We start from the raw sequence: 13,617 nt of genomic DNA, 5'->3' as shown, positions 1-13,617 counted from the left end.
ATTATCTTCATGGAGATGTAACATACCCAATTGTGGATGTGGCCTTTTGAGGAGATGGAGATGTGACTCCACCCATTCAAGGTGGGTCTCGATTAGTTTATTGGAGTCCTTTAAAAGGGGAAACATTTTGAAGAAATCTCAGTTACAAACACTTAGAGAAAATTGCTTCAGAGCTGACAGAGACACAGATGTTTGGAGATGATTGGAGGGCCGACAGAGAACAGATGCCTAGAAACAGTCAGAGCCTTCCCAGGAGATGATACACAAGCCAGAAACCAGAGTTGTGTCCCAGAGGAGCTAACTGAAGTCCCACAGGCACTTAGGAAAGCACTGGCATCAGAAGCTGGAAGCAAAGGAACTGGGAACAATGACCAGGAGACACCAGACACGTGCCTTCCCAGAAAGGACTTCCTTGAGCCAAGATATCTTTCTCTGGATGCCTTAGGACATATTCATGGCCTTAGAACTGTAAACTTGTAACTTAGTAAACTCCCTTTGTAAGAACCGTTTCATTTCTGGTATATTGCATTCTGGCAGCATTAGCAAACTAATACAACCATCAGAGAAGAACAGAATGGAAGCTCAACCATCAGAAAGTGGTTCTACAAGTTTTCTTCACTGATCTATGCTGACTCCTAGAAGAGTGAGTGCCTGCCCATCAAAGGTTCTCAACTAATATTTATTGTGTGAATAAAGTAAAAATTTTAGAGGGACTTACAAGCCACCATCAAGGCATCTTACATTTGCAACAAACACTGGCCAGTCTACCCACGGGTGGGATTGTACACACGTTCACTTGCACGCACGCAAGCCGAGCGGGGAGGAGCAGGTATGATGCCTGACGTGATGATAATAAACATCAAGTTACTTATTTATTTTTTTTTAACATGGGCAGGCACTGGGAATCAAACCCAGGTCCTCTGGCATGGCAGGCAAGCATTCTTGCTTGCTGAGCCACCATGACCCACTCAAGTTACTTATTAATTGAGGACAATGCTAGTGCGTTACCATGCCTTTTCTCACTGAAGGCACATATCAACTCTTGGTGAAACCTGCTATTATTGCTATCCTGGTTTTACAGAGGAGGAACTGCAGCTCCGAGTGGGGAAGCCAGGGCCCTGGTAAGAGGTTCTACTTCTGAGTGATCTTGGAGCCAGTCTCTCTCGCACAGCCCACAGAGGAGCATATATTGGAGCAGTGACGGTAAGGCGTACACATCTGGGATAATCAGTCACAAGGTTAGAGAGTAAGAGTCGGGTGGACGCAAGAGACGCCAGCCCTGTTCCGGGCAGTGAGCGGCGCCCCTTCTCTATCCGGGGACCTGGGACCGCGACAGCCCCGCCCCGCGCATGGGAGCAGGTGAGAGTCAGAGCGCGTGTCTGTGTGCGGAGGCGGGGGCGGAGAGGGGGCGTTTTACCTCCATAGTGTGTGTAAACAACATCGGGCTAGTTTTTCCACCCAGCCTCTGCTCCGCAGGCCTTGTCATTAAGGCGCACAGAAACGGCACAAAACCCTCAAGCCGGCTACCGGGGCCCGCGCAGACACCCAGCAGGAAGATGGTGTATCAGGTCATCTGGTCACGTCTTACCAGGTCCTAGCCCAAGCTCATTTGACTAGACTTAAGGATTCTGACCCGAGCGTGCTGTGGCGCCTCGAGGCGAGGTAGGCGGGGGAGAGGCCTGGGAGCCAGCAGCGGCGCAGCCTGGAAATGACAAACCCACCTCGCACCTCCTCAGCTCCCCGCACTCGCGCACGCAGACTGGCATTTAGACTTTAAGTTACTTTTTTTATGGCTGCTCTCCTGGTTTTATTTTTTATTTTCCGTGCTGTGTTTTATTGTTAACTGTTATTAAAGACTTTGCCCCCTGAACCCTGAAATTAAACCACTCAGGCTTTCCCAGAACACTCTCCATTCAGACTAATTTACATAACCTAATTAGAAGAAACATTTAGAAGTTGTTCCCTGAATGCCTCAATATCCAGGAAATTAATTTTCCCATGTTCTATAGCCTGTAGAAATCACCTTCAGTTTTGGACAAGTGAACATTTCAACCTGAAAGAGCAAATTCTGCTTTGAAAAGGGACTAATCACACATCAAAAAGTCTTCTGAATGAAGAAGTGAAAAATGCTGTCTCAGGAGCCCAGAGACAAAGAGAGAGTCAAGCGTTCTGTTTCTTCTTTCCCTCCAGCAGCTCTGGAAACTTGAGCTTGCAAGGAGCCTTCAAGGTCATCTGTGTTCTGGAAAATTCCCTTGGCCTGAGGTGCCTCCCCAGGGCGCCACTCTGGTGCTCATGCTTTGGGGCCCTCATGTCCCTTGGGGAGCCGACAGAGCAGGTACCTCTTGTGGGTCTGTGTGTCTCCATCGGTTGCAACACTTCCCCCCCAGCTCTCTCTGCCCTTCTCTGCATAACAGGAAGCCGCGCTAATAACACGCAGCTTTGCAGAACTGTGACTGCTTCCTACGAATCATGGTCCTGAGCTGCCTCTTTCTCAGCGCAAGTTTAAACACGAATTAGGCAATCCTGAAGAGAAGCACTGACCCTTCCATTGTCCAAGCTAGCCCTCTGTTTTAGGAAAGGAAAGTTGCTTTATTAGTCATTAGCATTCATAAATAGTGCAACAGGATGTTGGAAGTATTTGAATATTTTAAACCTGACTACATTCTGTGGCCCCCACGTTTCACAGTCAGGGATCCTCAAGAACAGACACCTGACACCCAGCCTGGTCCTTGAGGAGCTGACAAGCTACTGTCCCCCTAACAGATGTCACTCTAATCCATTCCCAGGTCTTCACTGACCTTCTGGAATACCGATATTCACCTTCAGCTCTGCTCAGGGTGGGAACAATGTTTGCAGTGGAATGGGCCTGGGACGCAGGTCATAATACGTTTTTCTTATTCTGCAATGTAATAAAAAAGAGTCTATTAAAAATGGAGACAATTTGATTTATGGATAGAGGGTAGGTGGTACCAAAGAATTATTATGTTTGCTAGGTGTGATCACTGCAATGTGGTTAGGAAATAAAACTCCCATATTTTTAAGAGTGTTTCCTTGAGCCTGAGGAATAAGTACACACTGTCTGGGATTTGCTTTAAAATATCTCACCAAAGGAAAAAAAAAGAGAAAGGGATAGATGAAGCACATGTGGCAAAATCTTGGTAATTGTTGAATTTCAATGATGAGTTCTTGAAAGTTCATCGCACTTGACTCTACAGTGGTGTTTGAAATGTTTGTACAATAAAAAATCATTTTCAAGATACTATTAGGCTTAGAAAGAAGATTCTATTAAGCTTAAGTTTTTTTTTTCGCACATCAGCTGTTGCCCTGAACTTCAACTTACTCATTTTCCCAGGCCTGCATTTCCAGACCTGTTAGTTATTCTTCTGAGCACAGCAAAATGATACTACACAGATGTTACACCACACACGTACACATTCCCTCCCAGGCAGACACTGGCCCTCCATTTCCCCCTGCAATGTCGTTTTATCAGTTAATGAAGAGGAAGAAGGAAGGATCTCCTGATGCTTCCAGTTATAGACAGTACTTCCTGTATAGTCAACTTTGACTCAAACAGCTAGTGGTGGTGATAGTGTGTGTGTGTATGTGATTTTCCCAGGGTAAGGGAAGGAGGAATGGGTAATCCCACCTCAATGAACAACTGTTGCAAGAAAAGCAAAGCACGTTTTCACTGTGCATGGCAGCTCCATCTGCTTAGGAATGATGCCCAGGGCAAGCTCAGTGCAAAGACAGCTGCAGGGTTTGCAATGAGAAAGGTGGAGGAAGTAGGAGCCAATGGTCCATATCATGCCACTGCAGCGTGGTAGAGCACCATCAATCAGCCATGTCTATCTAGCCTTGTGGTCAATAAATAGGTGGGCAACAGAGGGTAGCAGGCATCAAGAAACCTGGCTCTGAGTTCTAGCTCAGACACAAGCCAGCTGTATAACCTCTTGACCATTCGGAGCCTTCATTTCCTCATCTGTAAAATCATAGAAATAAAGTATATTTAATGCATTTTAGACTCTAAAGTTTTTAAATCAACCTGTAAAGCAACTTTCAGTCAACGACTTTGTGTTGAAATTCCATTTTAGGTGTAATGTGTCTAGCTTAATTGGTAAACTCAGGCAGGACTCCAGTTCTATACCAAGAACATGGACTTCTGGGGATGCAGTTTTCTAATGGGTTAAGAAAAATGGACTTAGTAAAATGTCTTTTGTACCACTGTACCATTATAATCATGCATAGATTGCCTGTCTCCCCCTGTCCAGAGTGTTTGTAAATTTTAGAACCAGGCTGAAAAAGGTCACTTGAGAAGTCAATAATAATACACTGTAAGAGGCGCAAAGACGAAAGCCACTATTATTATTACCTGTGGCTCGAAAGGCAGCATAGCCAGTTTGTTCTGGAGTGATACCTTAACTCCCAAATTTTACAGACACATCATCTTCTGGATAGATCTTCCTAACTCTGTACCAGGTAATATAAATCAAAAGCTGCAAACACATTCATGTCCTTTTGACAAAGAAGTCTTCTAGGAAGTCAGCTAAGGAAATAATAATAATATATGACGATTAAATTTATTTACGAGGATAGTCACTGGAGCAATTTTATTTCAAAAATTGGAATAAATTTAATATGAATGCCTAATAATATGGGATTAGTTAAATGAAGTATGGTATGCTCATGAAATAAAATATCATGTAGTCTTAAAACGTTGCATTGTTGGATTGTAATGACATGGAAAACTTTGACTTTGTGTAGTTCGGTTAAAAATTGCAGATTCCAAAACAGTATATACAGTATGATTCCATTTTGTTAAAATATACACGCGCACACACACACATACATGTGAACACACATATTTACGGAAAAGGATAAATGTATGCAGCAACAGAGCCAAAAACCATAAGGGCAGACTTTACACAAGACCATTGCAGGGTTATCTACAGTCTTTCCTGAGAGGTGAGATTACAGACAATTTTTACATTTTCTATTTGCTGCAATTTTTTTTATAACGATAACAAATGTTATTTGTAAAAGCTCAATGTCATCTTTCTCTTCAATGGCCTACAGGCCAGATCTCCCATTCTAATATTCTTTAGACTAATTAACTGAGACAAGACAGAGAAACACTGAAGAGCATCTGCCCCAACGTTAAAAGGCAATTTGCATCATTGAAACCAAAGAGAATTCCAAGTGTTTAGAGATAGATCTTTTCCAGAGCTAGCTAAGTCACCTTGAGCAAATCATCCTTCGCTTGCTAACAGCATTATTTTCTAGCAAGATCCAATATATAAATGCCCTTTATGAAATATAATGTAGGTATAGGTTTTTTTTAATTATAGAGTCATTAATAAGAATAACTTCTGCAAGTCTGTTTCCACATATGTAAAATGAAGTAAGTTGGACAAGACACTCGCTAAGGTCCTTTCCAACTCCAAATTTCTTCTAGTCTCTGTATTCTAGCACTGTCTACTAATACCATAAAGTATCCTGAGTATACAATTAGAAACGCAGACAGCAGAAATGAGGGAATACTTGCACTGGAAGGAAAATAAAAGGAGAAATGTGCAGGGAAGCAGGGAATGGGCGATGCCTGGAGCTGTCAGTGGAGACATCACAGAAGCTGTAGAGCTTGAGCACGTTCTTTGAGCTAAGCTGTGTGCTTCCCTAAGGGAGAAAAGCCTGAGGGAGCAGGAGGGAGATGTTCTGGTGGAGCCCAGAAGAGTGACCACTGGGAACTACAGGTATTCAACAACATAACAGCCCCATTTCCAAATTCCCATTGAAATGACCAAAGATGATCTCAGTGATAATAAGGGATAAGCTGAAATTAAAGTAGAAATTAAGAAAGATGGTATCTGTGTGCATTTCAAGTGGGAGTAGATCTGTGGAGGATGTAGGATAAGCAAGTCTGCAATGAGATGAGCTGACCAACCCATAAATGCTTATGAAGGAACAGCCCACCCGGAGGTTAAGGTCCCAAGAAGAATTTGCAGTCAACAGCTCCCAGAAAGAAGCAAAAGCACCAGAGGGAAGGAGCAAACGGAAGCCCTGGGGGCCTCTTCTGAAAGTGCACACAGGGCGTGGACTAGCTGGGCTCGTTTCTTCCAGCTTACGCTTAGTGCCAAAAGTAAGACCAAGCAAAAAGCGTTATCCCTGTCTTATTGGCTCCTAAAACTGGTGACTGTACTAAGGAAAGCAGAGGGCACATTTCCAACTAAACTGGAGCTACCACAAGGAAAAAAAAATTCTCCATGCACAGAGAAGGGCCCCTCTCCCTAACCTGAATACTTCTTTATAAATTACACATAAGCTTACCAGGCCACCCAGCCTTTCCACTTCTAGAAATCTATCCAAGAGAAGTGAGAGCACATGTCCACAAAATATCTTGTATGTGAATGTTTCTAGCAGCATTATCCACAGTGGCCAAAACTAGAAGAATCCAAGTTCGTCTTCAGAGGAATGGAAAAACACATTTTGTATATCGTGCAATGGAATACTACTCAGTAATAAAAAAAAGAAGTATTGATGCATACTACAATATGGATAAAACTCAAAAACCTTGTGCTAAGTGGAAGAAGCCAAATGACAAAAAACAACTTAGTATATGATTCCATTTATAAGAAATATCCAGAAAAGACACATTCATAAAAATGGAAAGCAGATCAGCGATTGCCTGGGACTGATGGTGAGAGCAGGGATTGACAGCAGATGGTCATAGGGAAATTTTTGGGGTGATGAAAGTGTTCTAAAGCTGGATTGTGAGAATTCTTGCACAACTCTACAAATTTATGGAAAATCATTGACTTGTACACTTAAAATGAGGGAATTTTTATAGTATGTAAATTGTACCTCAATAAAGTTGTAAAAAAATTGCATACTAAAAACTACATATAGTTGCCACATGCATACATTAAAAATCCCAAATGGAAGCAGTGAAGAGCTAAATAGGCTCTGCTTGGAATAATGATGAATAATTTCCAGCTCATTTTACAAAGATAAATAGATGGTAAGCTCCTCAAAGAAGAGATTTTTGCCTGTTTTGCCACCGCAGGTACCACATATCTAAAATACCTAAGAAAAGCAATGATAATTCAGTATTAGGAAAGTTATTAAACAATTTATCATATCCATAAGTAAAAAAAAAAAACCAACTGTATGTTCTCAGAATGTTGGGAACTTGCACTTGATCAAAGTTCAAACATGATTTACATTAAAACTTATTTAAAGAATAAGAGAATACTTTCTTAGGTATTAAAGAATATCTCTCTCAAACCAACAAGATGAGGAATTGAGAGAATGCTTTATGTTGCTGAAAATTGGAAGAACTGTACTTCTTAGCAATTCACCCAATATTTGCTTGGTGTTCCAACTGAATAGGGAAAAATGATGAAGCACAAGTGACATGCTTTATAAAGACTCAGAAAATGACACAGCAGAAAATTTCTGAAGCTTCTACATTGTCATATAATTGAGGGCTATGGAATATCTGAAAATTTCTATTGCTGGGATATTATGCAATTCTGTTAAAAATTTTTTAAAGGTTGAAAAGAAGGATTCATTCTAAAATTCATGAAACATAAATAGAAAAAATATCAGTGTGAATGTTTTACCTTGAGCTGCTGCCTTGTAGAAAATTCATTGATTCTACTTTTTCATCAAATGTTGTCATTAACAAGATTTTTAGAAATCAAGTCTAGCCTACACTTCATGGGACTTGAGTGAGGCTTTGCAGAATGCAGAACTCTCCGCCTGGTGATTCTGCCACAGACATCCTGCAGCTCTGTTTCCTCTTCAAAGCTGTCAGACTTTATCTGCTGTCTGAAATATGCTTTGACGGGTTTCCCTTTTATCACCTAATGTCCTCACAAAAATGTTAGGATTGATTTTGTATGCATCTGTGAGCAACCTTCGTGCCTCTGTCTGACCTGGGCTTTCTCGGTGGCCAGACACTGACCTTGCCCTTCATATGTTACTTTGGTGACACTGACTGGCGGGTCTCAGAGCCTCTCTACACCAAGTCTCTCATTGCTCATACACACCACTGTTGTTTTTTTTCTAACTTTATCTGTCGTTGTTGTTGTAGCCAGGAGTCATTTGAAGGATGAACTAAGCGCTGAAGGAGCAGGGACGGAGGCTGAAGAAGCAGGAACCACGGACAGACAGGAAGTGGCAGGAGGGGAAGCACACATGGGTGGCTCAGCTCACTGACACTGTGACACGCAGGATTCACACCCAGTTCCTGAGTCCCTCTGGCTTGGCACATCTTACGGCAAAAGAGACCGCACAAGGTGAAAACTAATGTGTAATGTTTGCACTGGGTTTTATGTTAAGAAACAATTCATTAAATGTAATGCTTGCGCTCGGCGGAGATCCATCAAACATAAAACAACCTACATGTCTTATAATAAACTGCATTGTGTACATTAGAAAAGAAATAGTAAATATTTAAGGTGGAATAAAAAATAGGAGAAAATGATTTATTTCATGTGCTCCAGAAAAAATTATATATTTTTTCTCCTCCAACTCTTTAGTTCTGCCACTCCCCTCTCTCTTCCTCTTTCTGGGCATTTATTCACTGTATCAACTGCAGAGAGAGCTGACTTCACCTATGACCTACGAGAAGCGGGAGGGAGCTGTAGATAGACTCAAGAAAAGCCTCTGAAAGTATCTGTTCCTTTTAATATGTTTAAAAATACAAATAGATAAATGCTGTTAATTAGTTGGCTTGAACATTAAATTCCATTGATAGATAGTGAGTTTTGTTATACCAGGACAGATGAATTTTGGAGGTTGAGCTTCCAGAATGCCATTTCAACTTGTGTAATTTTGAGAAGGAAGGTATAGAGTGACATTCTGGAGTGTTCTGCCATAAAAATAAGCACTGGCCATTCCGATCCTCCTACACTTCCCCTGAGTGATAAAATAGATTTAAAAAAATGTAAGTTTTATGATCTTTGGGAGGAGGCCTGGAAAAGGATGGAGGAGGGTTCAGAGAGACAGGAAATCTGTGCTTCTAATGTGTAAGTGTGTGGGAGTGTTGGTGTGGGCAGTGCTGGAGAGGAAACAAAATGTTTGCAAGCTACTGCAGGCAAAAATCAAATGAGAAACTCAGAGTCTATAATATTAATGAGCAAACATATTTGATATCCCCAGATTATCCTGGATTGGAATAATCAAAAGCAATTTGTTGACACCAAAAGCACAATCCATAAAAGAAAAATTGGATAGTGGACTTCATCAAAATTAAAACCTTTTGTTCTGTGAAGCTTACTAAGAATGAAAAGCAAGCTACAGATAGGGAGCAAATTATTTGCAGATCACATATCTGCAGAGGACTTATAGCCAGAATGTATAAAGAACTCTCAAAAGTTAACAGTGAGTAAATGAGCAAGCCAATTTAAACATGGGCAACCCATTTGAACTGATAATTCGCCAAATGAAAAGAAGCTAAGCATCATTAGTTATTAAGAAAGTGCAAATTAAAACCACAGTGAGGGCGGGCCAAGGACTCAGCAGGCAGCGTTCTCGCCTGCCATGCCAGAGACCCGGGTTTGATTCCCAGTGCCTGCCCATGCAAAAAATAAAAAATATATAAAAAAATAATGAAACCCACAGTGAGATAAATACCACTACACAAGCATTAGAATGACTAAAATAAAATGTAAAATCAAATTAACAATATCAAAGACCTAGTAAGGATGAGAAGCAACTGGAACTTTCAGACATGGCTGGTAGAAACACAAAATGGTGCAACCACTTTGGAAAACAATTTGACAGCTTCTTATAAAGCTAAACATACACTTACCAGATGAACAAGCAATCTCACTCCTCAGTACTTACCCAAGAGAAATGAAAATCATGTTCATGCAAAAACTTGTAAGCAAATATTTATAGCAGCTTGTTCATAATGACCAAAAATCCAAGACAATCCTAATGTCTTTCTATTGGTGAATGGATACATCCATACAATGGAATACCATTCAGCAATAAAAGGAGAAAACTGTTTATATCAAAACACGCAACAACATGGATAAATCTCAGATGCATTACCTAAATGAAAGCAGCCAGATCCCAAAGGCTACAGACTGTGTGATTTCATTTATATTACATTTTGGAAAAGACCCAGTAAAGGTGTTGTCTTGTGGAAAGTTGCAGAAACCCCCTGGAGTAGGGTTCCAGGGACCTGATCTCTTTCTCTGGGCCTGCCACTAACTTGCTGTGTTCATATTTGGTCAGTTCATGAAATTTTTCTGTGTCTTCATTTCCTCCCTGTCTTAGTCAACAATTTTTTGGCAGCAAGAAACAGATACCCAATCAAGCTGATATAATTCAGAGAGATTAGACAGATGATAGAGATAGGTTAAATAGATGAATGGATAGATAGATAGAGAGATAAACAGATACATGCATAGATACATACACAGATAGACAGATATAGAGCAGAAAGGTTTTCTCAGCTGAGGGGTGGTTTTGCCCCTAAAGTACCTTTGACAGTAACTGGAAATATTTTTGTCTATCACACCTGGAGGTGCTCCTGGCATCCTCCAGAGACCAGGAATGCTACTGAACATCCTGCAATGCACAGGACAGCCCCCCCACAACAACCACAGAAATATTCTGGCCCAAAATGTCAACTGTTCTGAAGTTGGAAAACTCTGTTATAAATACAGATACATACATACATATAATATTTAGATGTGTGTATATATACAAATGTATATAAATACATATATAATTTTTAAAGTATTGCATATCATTTCATATAATCTAAAGAAATTGTAAGAAAAAAATGACAGCTCAGGCTGATTAGAAACAAGGCAGATTTTGCAGATTTAGAGTTCTCTGCAGAGTCCAAGGTCTTTCCGTCTGGGGCCTTGGCATTAATGGGGCTCTGTTCCCAGCACGCATTCTCCAGGAACCTCAGACACCAAGGAAACAAGATTGCCACAGTTTGGGTCAGCTGTTCACCTGCTCCAGTCCGCTAAGTCCAAGGGGACAGTGGTCACCTGTAGAGACTGGGTGAAGCACTCAGAGAGGACGAGGAGTGAAGTCAGTTCCCAAAGAGGCCTATTGCCTTTGTCTGGAAAGTGGGAATAAGGACTGCATCTTCCAGAACCTACCATTAAATAAATGACTTGGGCCCGGGCAGGGAACACAGAGGTAGAAATGGCAGCTCTCTCTTTGATAACATTTCTTTCCTTTTTTTTTTTTCACTTTTTTATTTTGAGGACAGTTTGCAATATTTACACTGCTACAGAACACATGCAGTTAGGACTTATCTTCCACAGTCTGCATAGCTGATTTCATGAACCTTGACCATTTTCGCTTATTTAGCACAGTCCCAGTCTTTGCTCCCTCAGAGATGCCAGGATGTGAGGGAATTATGCAGCTTGCCATGTATGATTGTTAAAAGGACCAAGTGAGATATTAGAAAGCACTGTAAGTCCCTGCCCTACTATAAGTGGGGTCCCAAATTCGACCCTCAACTCCACACAGTTGGGTTATTTGGAGGTTGATGAAATGGCTGCTGGCTGCACCGTCCAAACCCTTCTCAACCCTAGCCGAGTTTGCTGCCCTCTGGTGGCCACTGTGCAGCTTACACACCTTTGAGCCACACATGGGCCCAGCAATGCAGCAACAAGAAACAATTGTAGGAATTTCCCGGTTAGTTGTCACCCCTATGATGGGCTCAGCCAGGAAGATGTGGCCAGGAGTATATGGACGGGGACCCCAAGTGGCATTTCCCCTGCCAGCCTTCTCTTTCCGTCCACGTCTCTCTGCACACAACACCCGGAAGGTAAAACTTTGCGGGGAGGGCAGGGCAGAGGTGTTGAGCCCTTTGCTCAGACAGTTGTTATGTCTGGGCTCAGTTGTCACAGGGTTCCTTACGGGGTGGTTTTCTGGAACTTACAAAACACAAAGCAATGGCTTTAATCTTTATAAGAGTATGGACCCCTCTGAGAGTCTGCATTTGCACAGAAAATTTTTCAAACAATTTCAGGATGGTTGTGGGTTACTGAAGTCCTTAAAAATATGGTCTCTGGGTGGTTTGATGGTGGCTTGGTGGCAGAATTCTCATCTGCCATGCCAGAGACCCAGGTTCGATTCCCAGTGCCTACCCATGCAAAAAATAAATAGATAGAAAATAGCATGGTCACCTAGGGAAGGATACTGAATTTGAATATAATATTAATTTTAGCTGGATATTAAATGTATAGTGGCAAGCCACTCTGAAATTGTTTTGGAGCAGAGACAAACAATGACATGAGAGAAGGAAGGAAAACGAGCTCCTTACTACCCTCCAAAATGCACTCATGCCCACATGGCTCTTTAGTCCTATTTATTCATGCTGTGAATCCCCCATCTTGTCCTTTGTGCCCTTACACTTGGCTCCCTATTTCACACACCTGAGTTTTTCGCAGCCCTCCCCTTTTCCCTCTGGTTTCCATCTGCAGTCCCTGGCTGACCAGCAAGGAGGTTTGAGTTCAGAGTGAGAAGCTTGGCTGATGTCAGGCCAGCATCCCCCTGACTCACTGAGCAAATGTAGGCAAGTCCTGTCCCCTCTCCTAGCTCTGAAATAAGGACGAACATTCCATAATTCCTTCTAGAGGAGTGCTTAGATGGACTGAGACACTGTGTACAGATGGGAAACAAAGACAGTGTCTGAGGTGTTATACAACTTTTAGAGTTAGAAGCTGCAAACAGCATGCCGTTCATGCTTAGGACAGGTGGAAAAAAGAGTTAGCTAGGCTTGCTGGGAGAAAAAGGATTGAACTTGCTCTTTTCCATGGATATGCTGACTAATGACATCAATGACGATTACTAGTCCCTCTCCCAACACACACATTATAAGCAAAATACTGTGACCTGTGGGTTCGGCAAGACCCACCCACTCCATCAAGGAAGAAAAAAAGAGCATCATATTTACCTCATGGATTATTGCACATTATCCACAGTTACACTCTGAAGCATCAATAATGTTTTCATGTACATTATTAGAAGAGAAAAATGCTTCAAAACTCAAAATAACTAAAACAGAATAACACGACTCTAAGCACTCCAGGACTCTCCGGGCCAGGTTGGGTGGCTTTCCCTACCGTGCTGAGATCCTGCATCTCGGCGGCACTGCAGCAGCCGATTCCAAACTTTGCTGCACATCAGAGCACGTGGGAGCTTATAAAAAGTCCCAACACCTAGACCACACCCCTTACCACTTCAAATCAGTATCTCCGGGAGCAAAACACAGGCAGCGGTGTGTTTTTAAACCTCAAACAAGATTGAGAACCAACGATTTAGAGGAGAGATGGGAACTCTTCAGCCCAACAGCCTGAAGCCACCGAGGCCTCATTCCTTGAGCCCTGAGACGACGTCTCTGAGATCAGTGAAACCATCAGTACATGTAGGCAGCAGGGAGTGACCAGAGAAAAGATTATACGGTGGTATTCTTCAGGTAAAAGAAATACCGTGAAGAATAATTTAAAGGTCATGAAAATGGGAAGCCGAAAATGGTTCGGAGGCTTTCAGGGTTGTCTAGGCCTGACGTGGAGCCAAAGGGCAGTGGGTGGCCTGGAGGCAGGTTCCAAATGTAGAATCACAGGGCGGAGGTGTGCT

At 42.0% G+C, this 13,617-nt stretch overlaps 1 protein-coding gene across 2 annotated transcripts in view; it reads right to left on the bottom strand.

The window, feature by feature from the left end:
• Nucleotides 1-13,617, bottom strand: part of ARHGAP25 (Rho GTPase activating protein 25) — a 102,003-nt gene that overhangs the window by 60,189 nt on the left and 28,197 nt on the right. The window lies entirely within an intron of this gene.

The sequence above is a fragment of the Tamandua tetradactyla genome, chromosome 17 (assembly GCF_023851605.1).
Source record: "Tamandua tetradactyla isolate mTamTet1 chromosome 17, mTamTet1.pri, whole genome shotgun sequence".
NCBI lineage: Eukaryota > Metazoa > Chordata > Mammalia > Pilosa > Myrmecophagidae > Tamandua > Tamandua tetradactyla.
The sequence above is the reverse complement of the archived record's forward strand: the minus strand, read 5'-3'. Positions and strand labels throughout refer to the sequence as shown.